Below are 16,897 nucleotides of genomic sequence, written 5' to 3' on the forward strand. Positions count from 1 at the left end.
TATGTAGATGTATTTTTGATGTATTTGTGGAGAGGAAGGTTATTTCCACATCTTACTCCTCCACCATCTTGAAGGTCATCTCTGAGATTAAGTATTTTGAACTAGAAAAGTAGAACATTTGTATGTTTGTGCTTACTAGGATTACAAACTGGGGTAAACAGGTACCTGGAGCATTGGATTTTCTTAAAAAATAATCTTTGAACAGAGGTGGTTTTGGCTAGATGATCTGACTCTTTCAACCTGCCTTTAGATGATCATAGTTTGATAATTTTCTGTACACCTGGACTGTTGTTTATTAATATTGTACAATCTGGGATTATAATGTAGTAGTCTTGATAATAACATTGTCTGATATAAATGTTTCCTATCTTATTTATGATAAACTGGCAAGTTTCTGCATCTCTCCAATTAGTGGGTTTAGAAGTAGAATTTTTTTGGATAACACCATGAGGTTATCTGGGTTATAAAATTTCAGAGGTGGGTCATTTTAACAGGGCAGTAACCCCTTGAACCATCATATAATTGCCATTACAAGGAATATATCTATATCTATGAGGGGAGGATATAGGTCCCTAAATTTATATAAAAGCTTTCTTTTCCTTTCTCTTCTCATTTAATATTACATTTTCGCCTTGATTCCTTCAGACTTGAATTTTGAACTCTGGCCCACAAAGAAGGTATGATGTCTTCAAAAAATCACTGTACTAGGCTGTTTCAGATTGTGCCCTGCCTTAGAATTTGTTTGGTGGGAGGTTGTTTCTTTAAACTCTTTGTTGTCCTATTTGAAATTAATATACTGCAACACTTGTTAATATGGCTGGACCTTCCATGGTTTTAATTTGAATCACTGAGTTATTTAAAAGATAGTAGAGAGTAACTTTCATCCCTTTGGTGGTGTGCTAAGATTAAATACTTACTTTCTCGAGCCTTAGCAGCCAGTCTAAGTGAGGACACTGCAGAGGAGATGATGAATAGAACAGAGAAGCTGCAAACATCTATGACACCCCTGAAGGTGAAATTCAGCAAGCTCCTGCTGCTACAGTTTCTAAAAGTAAATACAGGATTTGGCATTGCTGAGACTTATCTCTACTCAAAGAACTCAAAAGATTTGAGGGGAAGGGGAAGGCAGGAAGTTGGAACGGATGCCAAGGCAGCTGGAGACAGACCCTGAAATAAGTAATGGTACACTATTTAGTTACTGAACGTGAGGGTGCTTCTATGCATCATGTTTTTAAAGGAGTAATTGATTTTTATTGCTACTAAGCCTGAAATAAACAAGTGATTTGATTATTTTGTCTAAATTAATTGGTAATGAATCAATTAGCAACCATTACATTCATCCAATCACCTAGTTACTAACTAGTTTATAAATCCACCACTCCAGTAAAAGGGGTATGTCTACACACGGCCTTTGAAACTCAATGTCCCAGAAAAAGGGGTTTTCAAACACATATTTGTCTTTTAGCTGCACATGCTTATGACTCATATGTCTGGTATCTTTTATATCTTGTTCACTATTTTAAAAATGGATTGAATAACTAAGGCTCGTTTTAACACAGAGAACCATTCCTGGGAAGAGAGAGTTATAGATGTCTAGCTATAAGGAAGTACCATGTTCCTATAGTTCTTGAGCTTGCAACAGTGTAAGCAGGTTTAAAGCTAGTGTTTACCCTCTTCCCTTTCAAAAAAACAATGTACCAAGTCTCATTCTTTACCTCTGTACATTTGAAGAATGATCCATCTAGCAGCTTATGTCTTCTACCAAGTGCTGTGCCACACAGTATCTAGAGACCACTACCAGAGATGTTAAGCACAAGTTGGGAATTGGTTTGAAAATTCCCTTGCTCAAAAATGAGACATGAGGTCTAGAGCATGAGCTTAATAGCTTACATGTCCTTTCTACAACCTCTAAGGCTATGGTTATGGAGTAGCCTGCACAGAAGAGTCTATCTTCTTCCCTTGCTAAGTTTAGTAAATGCTGAAACATTTAGTAGAAAAAACAAAAGCATAGGTGCTTTTGTTTTTATCAGGAAACATATTTTGACAGTGAAATATTAAAATCTTCTAATTAAATTCAAATCAACTTCCAAGAATGCTTATAGTATTAGGATTGGTTAGACTGTGCTTCAGGAACAAATAAATCCTGGTATCTCAGTGGCTTAACATATAAACATTTATTACTTGCTCAAGCAAAATCTTCTGCAGGCTCAGCAGTTCCTTCACACACCTTCCTTCCAAGTGGTGACTCAGGACTTCTGATTGTGCCCATCTTGTTGCAGCTCTACCATTCAACATGGGGTTTCCTGGTTGCTTCAGCCATGGAAGAGAATTTAGAGGGTAGTTCATGGACTTTTCACTGCTTCAGCTCTAAAATGACAGGTGACATGTCCCAGCATAGTTTACTGGTCAGAACAGGTCACTTGGCCCCACCTAACTGCAAGGTCCCTGCAAAACAAGATCTGTCTTAGGTCTTAGATACAGAGCAAAACCAGATGTTAGTGAGCACTGTTAATGTCAACCCCACCTACAGTGTGCCGCCCACTTTGCTAAGTGGTGAGGATAACAAAGATGAGTGCAATGGAGTTTTCCAATTTAAGAAACTCATAATCCATTGGTTTAAAAATATGCTTATGAGATTTTAGTGCAGTATCCATATTAACAAAATAAGACATTAAATTGACTATATGGAATGGTTTCAATTATTTAAAAATATAATCAGAATCATTAATTCAGAGACATGAATATCACAGTATAAATAAATAGTGGCCTTTAAAATCTAAAGCTCAACATGAAATTAGACATTTATTAAGACTTTCACTTAATTATATATTGGCTACCTGTACAACGTTGGCTTCATGCAGTTTAGTGGAATTGGGAAAGTGAAATGGAACCAAACACAAATGAAAATCCTTCTTTGTTAGTATTGAACTGCTTCTGATTCTAAGGAGGAGGCAACTCAATATGTACAAGAATGTGCAGGATTTGAGAGACCAAGCTGAAACTTATTCCTAGTAAGTGGCTAGGCAGATAGAGATCCCCAAGAAGAAATGAGGGATCCTTAGAAGTAGAGGAGTTTCACCAACTGACAGAGGCCAATTTCATCTCATTTTGCAAGTTGGATAACTTATAAAAAGCGAGGATCTTTGTCAACTCTTTCCCCCTTTTGAATGATGTGTTAATCAGAATTACAAGTCCCTCAGGGACTGTTTTCTTTCTTACCCTTTTGAGAGTTGTTTTTTCCTGAAGGTAAGAGTAAAACTTGCTCATCAAAGAAAACTTAGAAAGTACAGCAAAGGCTTAAAAAAAGGAAATAATTATTCTTAATGCCCTTGTTCAAGGATAACCTTCATTAACATTTTAGACTTTATATATTTATTTTATTTTATATCATTGAAACCGTACCTTATAGGCAATTTGATGTCTTGCTTTGTTAATAGAGATACTGCCTCCTACTTACATTTCATAAACATATTTTTTTTTTTTTTTTTTTTGTGGTCCGCGGGCCTCTCACTGTTGCGGTCTCTCCCGTTGCGGAGCACAGGCTCCGGACGCGCAGGCCCAGCGGCCATGGGTCACGGGCCCAGCCGCTCCGCGGCATGTGGGATCCTCCCGGACCGGGGCACGAACCCGCGTCCCCTGCATCGGCAGGCGGACTCTCAACCACTGCGCCACCAGGGAAGCCCCATAAACATATTTTTTAAATGTGGGATATCACTGTGTATTCAGCATTGAGAACCACTGCTCTAGCACAACCATTTCCCTCTTTTTTGACCTATTTTCTGTTTTCCCAGGCCCAACATTTTATCCATAGCCACGTCTAATTCCATTCTCACGTGTCAGAGAATACTAACACCCTACACAACCACAGCTGACATTTTATTAACATTACTCAGGGGACCAGCTTAGAAAACCTATACATTCTTCCACATTAAGAAATCGATTAGCTGTATTATACCTCAGCCAGTATAGACTCAATTCTGGCTGCACATTAGAAGTACTTGGGGAGCTTTTAAAAAATCAGAAACAAAACAAACACCTCTGCTCATCACCAACCCCTGGAGATTCTGGTTCAACTATTATGGGATGGGGCCCCAGTCAGTGGTATTGTTTTTTTAAAAAATTTATTTATTTTACTTATTTATTTTTGGCTGCGTTGGATCTTTGTTGCTGCACGCAGGTTTTCTCTAGTTGGGGAGAGTGGGGCTACTCTTCGTTGTGGTGAGCGGGCTTCTCATTACTGTGGCTTCTCTCATTGTGGAGCACGGGCTCTAGGCGTGCGGGCTTCAATAGTTGCGGCACATGGGCTCAGTAGTTGTGGCGCACAGGCTTAGCTGCTCCGTGGCATGTGGGGTCTTCCCGGACCAGGGATCGAACCCGTGTCCCATGCATTGGCAGGCAGATTCTCAACCGCTGCGCCACCAGGGAAGCCCAGTGGTATTGTTTTTATTTTATTTATTTATTTTATTTTTGACTGCGTTGGGTCTTCATTGCTGTGCACGGGCTTTCTCTAGTTGCGGCGAGCAGGGGCTACTCTTCGTTGCGGTGCGTGGGCTTCTCATTGTGGTGGCTTCTCTCATTGCGGAGCATGGGCTCTAGGCATGCGGGCTTCAGTAGTTGTGGCTCGCAGGCTCTAGAGCGCAGGCTCAGTAGTTGTGGCACACAGGCTCAGTAGTTGTGGCTCATGGGCTCTAGGGCACAGGTTCAGTAGTTGTGGCGCATGGGCTTAGTTGCTCCGTGGCATGTGGGATCTTCCTGGACCAGGGCTCGAGCCCGTGTCCCCTGCATTGGCAGGCGGATTCCTAACCACTGCACCGCCAGGGAAACCCCAGTGGTATTGTTTTTAAAGCTCTCTGGTAATATGTAACCAGTTTTGAGAACCACAGAACTTTCATAGGGCGAGAAGATCAGCAGCCATGAGAACACATAACCCTAAGGCACAAAAGATCAATAGCTAGATCTTACCCAGTCCTGAGGATTCTTTGAACAATGAGAAGTATTTCTTTGCACATAGCAGGGTGGGAAATTGGACATAAGTATCAATAATGAGTGTGATAATGTATAGTTTGCCTGGCTGTGCCAAAGGATGTACATGTGAGAGTGATGGTAAATGAGATTTGTGAGGAAGAGAAGTAGACACGCGGGGTCAGGCAGTATAGTCTCAACTACAAGGCCAAGGGCTCTTAGAAATGAGATTTACTAGACAGTTGGGAGCTCTCGTAAGTCCCTGAGCAGTATAATTCTCAGACATCTAGTGCTTCTTAAATTGTTTTCTGCTTCTAAATCACCTTATCTAATCACACGTTGTATGTCTATATAAGTGTGCCATTCCACTGTTGCTTATGTGTATGTAGTATATTTGGTGTATTAAACCACCATGCCTGTTGGGGTATAACCATTAAGCAACTATATATTTATTCCTCTGTCCCTTTAAAAATATTTGATGGAGCTAGTTCTTTCCTTGCTTCTGGATGAAAATCTAAGTGGTCCATGACTACTCTAGTAAGTTCTACATAATGGGCACTATCAAAAGCTGGCTCTGTCCTCTGGATCTGGCATGTGTTTAATCCTTCCTTTCATAGGATACTCAAATATTCTTTGGTGGAAACCTTCTCCTACTACTGCCAAGTTACTGCAGATCCCTTGATAATAGCAAATATTTCTTTATTCTGGCTGATGACTTAGTCCTTCCACAGGCAGGCACTAGAAATCAGGTACTGCCTACAACTTCTCTCTGCTCAAGTCTGTTACCCACTGAGACAGGACTTAATAACACTCAGGCTCTCTCTCCTGCGTGGCACACATCTGGTCCATGGGAAATGCTTATGTGTGTTCTATGCCAACAAACTCTGGGAGTTCGGGCTGAACCCACTCATCCACCATTACTTTGACTTGTCAATAGTGGCTAGTCTGCTTGCCTTTGGACTGTTACATTTGTAGGAAAGAGTCATACATCAGGGCCCAAGGCCTTGTAACTGTGGGGAATAAGTGCTCCTAAGTGTTCTGTTGAAGCCCCTCTCATCAGTGTGAGGTGAGAGGGCCAGCATTTCCTTACTCTGACTTGGGATGGAGGGTGGGATTCACTCCACATTGATGCTTCTTTCCAAAAATGCCTCCTCAGAACTGCTGAAGAAAAATGTATTAATCACAATTAACTAAATAATTCACTGATGCTACTTAGCCTGAACGGTTCTACTTAAAGTTACCCAGGTGAGAAGTGGCTAGATTGGAAACCACACTGCCTTTATGATGATCAGTTTGGGACTCATATTTAAAACTACTGATTGTTTTCTCTGTCCTTGGCATATTAATGCATCTTCATACTTATGGCTCATTACTCCTTTTGGCAGTCTTATGGGCCTCTTATTTCACTTCTGTTTCAACTGCTGTGGTAAATGACTGCCTGCCTGTCCCCCCAGAGGACCCCAAAGCAAATTTCAGGCATGCCCCATAGCCTGATATTTAAAATCATGTTGCTCAAAACATACTCTCCAAATTTCATAAAAATCTGTCAAGCTGATTTTGCTTGATGTAGTAACAGAGATATGTTAAAACATATATGAACATATTTTTATTTTTATAGCTATACATACATGCAGTTAAAAATAAATAAATATTAGGTAGTAAATTCAACTGGCTAAGGAAAAGAGTATTTTGATTATGTTGTTGGAATAGATGGGAATTTGAATGGTATTGTTTCTCAACACTGCTGGAGGCTGGAGGATAGTAAATTTTCTCAAATACCATTTAAGTCTCTGTGTTCCTTGCTGTTTGTCTTGCCAGGATATCATAGGTCTTGATGGATTTGTTATGTGCAGTTATGCTTGGCTGACTGTTCCACCTCTTTGATTGTCCCACTAGGCTGTCCTTTGGAAATCTGCTGTTAGCCTGGGCCTGCTGTGTTGCCATGTGCCCTGCAGCTTTCATCTGATGAACAGTTCTGTTTGTTTGCTCTCCTAGGTGCTTACTATATAAATTCGAGTTAGAATAAAAGGTTTAGTTTTGACCTTCCCAAATTGCTAAATATAATTGTGTCTTTTTTATACATCTTTACTATACTAAAGGCACTGCTGAACAGACATAATCCTTTCAGAAGGTAAATGAGTTATTTGACTTCTTTGGAAGTTGTAGATTCATTTTCATTTTTGCTGTAGTAGCCATTGTTTATTTGAAAATTTTCTTGCAGTTTATTAAAGTGAGCTCTCTCTGCATTTTGCTGGAGAACTTAGCTCTTCCTGACACAAATCACTGGGGGGTTTATTTTTATTTATTTGTTTTGCTATTATTTTTAAATATTTAGTGAATCACCAGCAGATTTTAAAGCTCAGTAAGAGGTTTCAGAGTTTCTTCTGCTGAAGCAGTGGGTTATAAACAAGATGTAATTTTTAAAATTGAGATTCCAGTGCAGGTAGAGTTGAGGGTTGTATTAAATTTAGTAGGAGAAAAAACAAAGCGGGGTTAACTTCAACATTTACCTTTTGCAGGCATCTTTATTACTCTCCCATCATTTGGCCTCTCTCTGGGAGAACCTCCTGCTCTTGGTGGCAAGTACTCATTCTGTATGAAGAGGTTATCTTCAGGGAATGGGGGCATCCCCTCTTATTATTAAAGTCCTGGGATCTGAACATTTTTCCTGGGATCTGAACATTTTTCATCAACAAATGGCTTAAAGTTTGTGTACTTGATACAGAGAGGTGTTACTTAACTCTCATTTTACTTCTCAAATTTCTAAAATTAAGTATTCTTAAAGGAAAAGAGGTGTAAACCCTAGGGTTGTAGGTTTAGTATATCACAAGCAAGATATTTAAAAAATATTTTTATCTTCAAAAGTCCTATAACATTGACATTCAAATATGTATATATGTATACATATATATAACATTTATGTTTAATGTAAACAATTTATATGTAAAATTATTTTCCCCTAGGCAACCTTTGAGTAAAATTAATAATTATTCCTGTTCTGGGTAGAAATTCAGTGTGGTCTGGTTCCTTTATTCCTCCCATTTTACTCTTTCCTAGGTGATTAGAGTCGTTATGGCTTTTCTTTCAGAGGATATGTTGTGTGATGATATGTTGTGTCGTCTTTCTTCCACTCTAGTAAGTATCAAGCTGTACTTGATGGAGCTCCTATTATGGCTTTATATTTTCCCCATGTTAGCTCTCTTTAGGGGCGGGCTAACTTTGCTGCATATACAACTGCTGTCTCTGACAAAGATGGAATTCAGTGCCCTCATGGTCAGCATTTATTTATTTTTTAATACAACCTCCCTCCTCTTTGTTCTTCCCTCTCTCCCAGCACACTTTGAGGCTGGCTCAAATGCTTTCCATTTGCTACAAATCCCTTTCAACAATTTTATCTTCTTTACCACTTACTTCCTCTAGATACATTGTTCATTTCTTAAAGATATGTATAAATCTTTTAGGTATGATATTTAAAGCACAATAAACGTAAGCCTAGGTGCCGAGTGAATTAACTACTAAAGCTTATATATAGAGCTATGCATGTGCGAGTGTATGCAAATAGTGAATAGCAGTCAGAACATTATTGTCACCAACCATACTGATAATTGAAGATTCCACAGATGGTGTGTCAGATTCTCTTGTCCCTTTGCCAAGCATTCTTCTTGGTCCCTCCCCAATCCCCTCTTTTTTGCGTTCATCATTCTAGCTTCTAGGATCTCTTGGAAGAAGCAAAGATGTTGTCAATACAACATCCAATACATGCCAAAAGGAACATCTTTTCTTCCTGCTGTTTTGCTTCCTTCCTTTTTATTTATTCTTCCTATTTCTAGACTATGCATACCCTGTTAATAATCAGTAGTAACACATTAATACTCATGAGGTAGGTATGCAGGGGAAAATTTAATTGGCATCATTCTACACTTGCAAACTGAGAACAGGGATGGGTTTAAATCACTCTAGATGAAGAACCAGAATCTAAACTTAATGCCATTGACTCAGGGCTATTCCTTTCTCTCTCCTTTGCAATAGCATTTCAAAATACACCACAGCACAGATTTCCAGACATAAATAGAATACTTAAATTAGAGCTGTGACCTGTCTTTAATAATAAACCAATAATGAAATATTGACCAGAAAATCACCTAATTACTGAACATATATGAAATTTCCACTATACTGCTTGGATTTGAAGGGACAAATTACTTTAGATTTGAATCCTATCCATGTAGTTGGAATTATGTCCAAGCTGTAGGTTATCCCAAAGCAATGGATACATAAGTAACTGTATATCTCAAAATACTGGTTAATTTTTATAACTTCCAATTAAAAGGTTTCTAGTCTTAGATTTCATAGGATTTGGTTGGAAATGATAGAATAATCGAAGCTTCTCTTTGTTATTCTATAGTTTCCTTGCATTCATACATTCAACCAACACATACTTAGGGCCTAATATATGTCATATACTGTTCTAGGTGCTGTAAAAATTACTTACTGAGTGAACGTGTTTGCAATTTTGCAATTCAGCCATATTTGGAAAATGGATCTAGAAGAAGTGAAGGTAAAGTAAGGTTAGGATGGAGTCATAGATACAATATCTATCCATTGCAATCATTCCTTTTCATTGTTGTTTAAATGAATCATAGAATTTTTGGGATGCATGGAACCTAGTCTAATCCCCTACCATGTAGAGTAGAGAAAACTGAGTATGGGCAGATTAAGTGGTATGCTCAGGATCACAGAGCAAATTATTGGCAGCTGGATCCAGCCCAAGATTGCTGAGTGTTAGGACTGTTAGGAACATGTGCATTTTAGCAAGACCAGGGAAAACCCTTAGGCTTCGTGAAGTCATTGATGACCCTGAATCCAAAGGTATGCCTTCTGCCTTTTTAGGAAAAGAAAAAAAAATCTCACATCGTTGTCAGGGTCCTAGCTTTCAGATTTGGTTAGTAGATTCATTGGTGCTGATTGGCCTGTTAAATATAAACAAATAAATAATTACTTTTTTCATACAGAAGTTAAGGAGATGGTATTTTGGACGGTTTTTCCATCTAAGACAAAGTCGACTTCTCCTTGTGTGGCCCTTCGGTTCCTCTTGTCACTGCTGAACAGAGGTAGCATGAACATCACAGAGACTGAAAGCTGTATGGAACATTAGGTACCATAATTTAACCTTTTCATTTTACAATTGAGATAACAAAGCCTAAATAAAGAAAGTGACTTGCCAGTGAGTACAAATAGCTAGAGGCAGAGCAAGACATCTTGATTCTTAATTCTAAATTCTTCTGCCTCCTTATTTCATGTTCTGACATTATTTGGTAGAATATAAGAATCTTGTTTCATAGGCAATAAAGTGTTTATCCTTCCTTTGAAAACAAACTTTCTGCTAGCACTAGAAGATGATTCTGTGTCTGTTTGTATCCACTCCTGGGTTTCTGGGGTATTTTCTTCCAGCATTCTGAGGCATAATATGCCTATGGTTTCACAGAGAGTGACCAAATTTCAATAAAAGTTGCTCTGGATGGGCCTTGGCTTTATTCCTTTAAGTTCTTAGAAAGGTGGTGATTGGGCTGGGCATTTTCTATAACAGAAAAATAAGCTATTTAAAGAGAAGTTCCTATGCTACTGACAGTTTCCTTTTCTTTCCAGATTTGGTTCATTCTCTTAGGCAACTTATTGTAGAATTATATGAGGGATGTATGTGTATATATCTGGAAAGTTTTACAGGTATTTAAACAGAAGAAGCATGAAAATTCTCTCTTGATAACAAACCCCTCAAATAATCACCCCTTAAAAATAAGTTATGGCTGAGTAATAGCCATGGCTTTCATTGTCTACAATGGACATCCATTAGGAATCTGGGGCACAAGGTTGATGGATCATTGCTAGCAAGTAGGAGGACTCTGTTAATCATTCTGAAGGGTTCCAAAGTTTATTTGAAAGTTCAGTTCATGGAGAAAGAAGGTCTTTGTGAAGCCCTTTCTATAGTTGATGAAAGTTCAGCCACTGCTGGTATACTGGGGATAACACGATAGATTTGCTTCTGGTATCTACACCCTCACTCATTTGCTCTCACACTTTTACTTCTCAAGCCAAAATGGCCCATGTCCTTGTTTTGGATAAGCCAATATAAAAATTCATGAAAAAAAAGCTGCATGCCTATTCATCTATATCCCTGCTCCCAATCAAGGAAAAGAAGTTCAACCTCACTCAATTTTCTTATTGTTCAGACTGCTTTTATATATTCACAAAATGATAAATATTTATATAATTTTACATCATGACCTGCTCTGTCATATTACACGTACTGTGTACTGACCTTCATCCTTCTTAGTAACACTCTCTTATTTGTGTTGTATAGAGATCTAACTCCTACCCTTTGCCCCATTGGTCTCACCCAGAGAGAATTTGTCTAGCCCCTGCACCCCAATCTTGATGACATCTTGGTTCTCAGCACGAGGAAAATCCGAGAGTCACCAATGATCCACTTAGAAAATCTTTTTTATCTACATGTTTGCTGATAAAAACAGAATTGCTCAGAGAAGCAGGAAGATTTCTGTGGTTCTATTACTACCACTGCCTTGGAGTTGTGTAGATTTCTAGTTTCCATACTTCACTGAATCCTTATAAGACTCTATGAGTTAACTGAGACAAATTTTCAGTCATATTTTCAGGTGAAGAAATTGAGTCTCTTGAAATAAAGTGACAGCAAAAGTTACTGAGACACTTGGTGATGAAAATAAGACTGGAGAACAGATCTAATTTTTGGTACAGAACTTTTTCGTAAAGCATCCCAGGTCTCTATGTTTTCTCACATAAAGATTCAAAGTTTGTTTCCATATAAGCAGCCACAGAATCCTGAGCCTATGAGCGAAGTCAGTGTATAATATAAGCCCCATGTATCTGACCTGTGACTATTTCTGCTAGTGCAGCTGATAATGATTGTCACTGATAAGGTAAATGATTGAGTAAAGCCCAGGAAATCTCTAGGCCATGTAGGTATTTTTTATTCATAGCTTGAGGCTGTGGTGGGAAAGCAAGAGAAGGTAATGAACGTTTATTGAGTGTCTCACTAGGTACAAATTCTGTGCAGGTGCTTTACCTATGAGCATAGCAATCCTGTCAGGGAGTTAGACATTTTCTGCATTTTCAAAATGAAGGATGTGAGGTTCTGAGGAAGAATCAAGATCTTGCAGCTAGAAAGTAGCACATGCCGGTGAATGCATTGTGGTGAACCAGAGTCTTCTTCCGTAAGTAAAACTCAACTTCTTCATCAGAGCAAAGATATTCTAAAAAGAGCCAGATATTCTTCTGCACTGTAGCAATTGAAATAGTCAGTTAACAAAGCATGGTATGGCATGGGGAGACAGACCAGGATTGAAATTTTAATTTAATAAATTGTACTATATTATTATTACCATCAAACTCAATACATTTCAATGTTTTTGGTCTTCTTTATCCTTTAAGGAAAAAATACATTTCATTTCACTTAAACTGGTATTCTCTTTCAGTCACAGAATCTTTAACCATGTATTTATGTGGTATTACACTTATACATTTACATATTTTAGTACCCAAGGGAGTCCTGGGAATTTCAAGTTTAATATAAGATGAATTTTGGAATAGAGACTATCTAATACTTATGTCTCCAGACATTCTCTGGAGACTTCCAAGTGGGGGGGAAAAAAACTCTATTTCAAAGCTTCCAAACACATCTAAAAAGTGAAATCCTGTTGATAAACGCTTTGGCTAAATTCCATGAACCAAAACTTTTGCAAACGAATCTCATTGAAGTTTTATTGAAAAAAAAAAAAAGCAATTCCATCAAAACAACAATAACAACTGAATCAATTCCAGGTCAATACTAAAGACTATGCTTAAGAGAGATGGTTTTGATCATTTAATTTTTTAAATGGAAATATGAGCCTAATGAAATTTCTTCACATCCAGCCTCTGCTCTTGGCAGTGAAATATCTCCACAGATACACTTGTCAACATAATAACTGGCAGCATTTTTCTCTCATCCAAAGAGGTAACATTTGCAATTACTGATGAGATCTGGAAAGATGTACTAGATGAGTGGCTAACCAAACAAGGTCCTAGGGGTAAAGGCTTTTCTAGATGTACTGATGGAGCACTGTCACAAAATGTTGGTTTATTTAGTCCTCTAATTAACATTTACCTATGAGCATAGCAATCCTGTGTGAGAGTTAGACATTAAGTTCCTGGGTGCAGCGGTTTAAAGGTGGGAATTAATCCAAAGTAGTTTTGCAGTTATAAAGCTGTATATGGTTGAGAAACTGATAATCATTTTCCTGATTTTTTCTTGCCATCTAAAGCTGTGCTTAAGAGAGCATGCTTTTTGGGGTTGGATTAAGGGATAGTTGGAGCATAGTGTCATCACACTGACATTTCGTAATTCTTTTTGGTAAGCAATTGAATTCACAGAGTCCAAATTTTAAATAAGTGCTTCAAGTATCTTGATGAGAATAATGGCAGTCATTTTGCTTCAAAATATTCCTTAAAACTGTCATTGTTTGCAGATGACATGATACTATACATAGAAACCCTTCAAGATGCTACTGGAAAACTACTACAGCTCATCAATGAATTTGGTAAAGTTGCAGGATACAAAATTAATATATAGAAATCTGTTTCATTTCTATACATTAACAACAAAGTATCAGAAAGAAATTAAGGAAATAATCTCATTTACCACTACATCAAAAGGAATAAAATACCTAGGAGTAAACCTACTTAAGGAGGCAAAAGACCTATATTTGAAAACTACAAGATGCTGGTGAAAGAAATTGAAGACCACACCAACAGATGGAAAGATATGCCATATTCTTGGATTAGAAGAATCAATATTGTTAAAATGACCATACTACCCAGAGCAATCTACAGATTCAGTGCAATACCTATCAAATTACCAAGGACGTTTTTCACAGAACAAGAACAAAAACATTTTAAACTTGTATGGAAACACAAAAGACCCAAATAACCAAAGAAATCTTGGGGAAGAACAGAGGTGGAGGAATCATGTTCCCTGACTTCAGACTATACTACAAAGCTATAGTAATCAAAATAGTATGGTACTGGCACAAAAACAGACATATAGATCAATGGTGGAGAGCCCAGAAATAAACCCACACATTATGGTCAATTAATCTATGACAAAGGAGGTAAAAATATATAATGAAGAAAAGACAGTCTCTTCAATAAGTGGTGCTAGGAAAACTGGACAGCTACATGTAGAAGAATAAAATTAGAATATTCTCTAACACCATACAAAACTAAACTCAAAATGGATTAAAGACATAAGACCAGATACTATAAAACTCCTAGAGGAAAATATAGGCAAGACATTCTTTGACATAAATTGAAGCGATAAGTTTTTTGGATCCATCTCCTAGAGTAATGGAAACAAAAGCAAAAATAAACAAATGGGACCTAATTAAACTTAAAAGCTTTTGCACAGCAAAGAAAACTATAAACAAAATGAAAAGACAACTATGGAATGTGAGAAAATATTTGCAAATGATGCTACCAACAAGTGATTAATGTCCAAATACAAACAGCTCATACAGCTCAATATCAAAACAAAACAACAAACCACCCAATCAAAAAATAGGCAGAAGATCTAAATAGACATTTCTCCAAAGAGGACATACAGATGGTCAAAAAGGACATGAAAATATGCTTAATATCTTTGTTTAACCCAGTTTTCTCAGGAAGCTACAAGATGTGTATTATGTCCATTTGGAAAGGAAAACTGAAGCCTAGATATTTTTAACTTACCCCATATCACCTAGTTAACAATGGCAAAGCTAGTAGTGGATCCCAGTTTCTCTGACCCCAAAGGTCTTCATCCTTCTGCCAGACCATGCTACATCCTAGTGCTGATGTCCCTCAAAGTATGCTGACCTGCCAGGTTTTTTTTAATTGTCAGAATATCCTAGGGGATGATTACACTAGCAGATTGAACCCCCTTTCTATCCAAACAGCAATACTCTGATAGCAAAGTGATTTTTTAAAAAGTCATAAATGCAGAGGAACAAAGAGAATATAATAGGAATTTGGAATACAAGAAACATTTGGAATACAAGAAAGCAGACAGGCAAGTGGTAACTGCACTAATCAACCAGAAAGATCTGGGTCTAAGAGATCATGAGAGGAGCTGGAAGTCAACTGATAGCTGATAGTAAGCCCAGCCTCTGCCTGAAGGACCATCTTGAGAGTTTATACCATTTACCAAAGCAATGAAGTGCTGGAATTTTTAGAGCAGCTCAGGCTTTCAACAAGTAAGCAAGAGGTTAAGCTGTAAATTTTGGATTTTGAATGCTCTGGAATTTCCCATTTCAGTTTTCAGCTATGGAATAAAGGAAGAAACAGAGAACTAAAAGTTCCTGTGGTATAGATACCAACAACCAGGATGATCTTGGGTGTGTCATTACTTCTCTGGGTCTCGATATTCTGAAATATAAAAGGAAAAGACTACACTAAGCCACCTCTATGATCCCATTAGTACAAACATTCTGTGATCCTGAAGATGTAATCTCTGTTTCATAGGTCTGCATTTATGTCAAGGGAAATGTCATTGTAAGTATTTTATCATCATAGCAAAACCATAAAAGTAGCAGATGAGCAGTACATTTGTATATCACAGTGTAACCAGTCATCCCTCAATTATACAAATCTTATTGAAGAAATGACAGTCAAAAGCCTCTCCATATTCAAGTATAAAAAATCTATAAAACTATATTCAACTGGCTAGCAGCCTATGTCTGAGTTTTTAATAGAGTTATATTTCTTTACTGTGTTCAAAGAGGACTTTTCCACTTGAATATAAGAGATAGGGTACCTCATTTGGCTGCCCTTTCTAAACTGTGGGCTAAATTTATTAATGCAGTTCATGACTTCTCCCCTTTATTTATTTCATTAAGCATGGTTTTTATTTTCTCATAAGCCAATATATATTTTGTTATTATGGAAATAAATATCAAGTAGGTAGGAATGAGATTACAGATTTATCCCACATAAAGACAATGTGACAGATGAAAACCTGCATTTAAAAAGAGTTATATCAATGTGAATTATTCACTTTCCCCAGATTACTTATAAATATATTTTTATTCCTCAAGGATTATATTAAAGAACATTTAACACAATATTCATTCAAGTAAACAAATTCAAGTTATTCACAATTTTTAGGATTTCATTTCTTGTTTAATTAGGTCATCTTGTGTGGTTTAAGCAACTTGAGTTTTTTAAAATAAAAGAATTAGTAAAATTTCTGCTTGATGGTAGTAATTACATTGGATTTGGAGACAATGCAAAATGAGGGGACAAATACAACTAAAAGAAAGCTAGAAAGGTTATAATAGAGAAAAAAAAAGAACCAATATGTTTCCATCTAAAACTTCAACTGAACTGAACAGATAAGAAAAAAATACTGAATGGACTAAGAAAAATGAATACAAAATCCAAATAATGGTCTGATTTTGGAACTTAAGGATTCCATGTGTCTTTCATTAACATAATCTCATTCTCTCTCTCTCCACACACACACACACATATATATATATATATATACATATATATGTATCTGTGTCTTTCTCCATATATATATATATATATATCTGTATCTCTGTATATCTACACACACACACACACACACACACACGAGTTGGGAACACTAGATTAATTCATATTTTGTTTCCCATATTGGAGAAACAGATTTGGAAATTAGACCTTTAAAGATTTTGCTATACTACAGATTGAAATAGATTGTTCATTTGATGATACCGAATCCCCAGTATGACAACCTTTATCATGACCTACTTTTCTATGCAAATGAATTAAAAATATTGAATAGTCTTTGTGTTAGGGGCCAGGAGGACTCTAGAGATGAAAAGAAAAAAACTGACATTTATTT

The sequence above is a fragment of the Neophocaena asiaeorientalis genome, unplaced genomic scaffold, assembly GCF_003031525.2.
Source record: "Neophocaena asiaeorientalis asiaeorientalis breed wild unplaced genomic scaffold, Neophocaena_asiaeorientalis_V1.1 scaffold18, whole genome shotgun sequence".
NCBI lineage: Eukaryota > Metazoa > Chordata > Mammalia > Artiodactyla > Phocoenidae > Neophocaena > Neophocaena asiaeorientalis.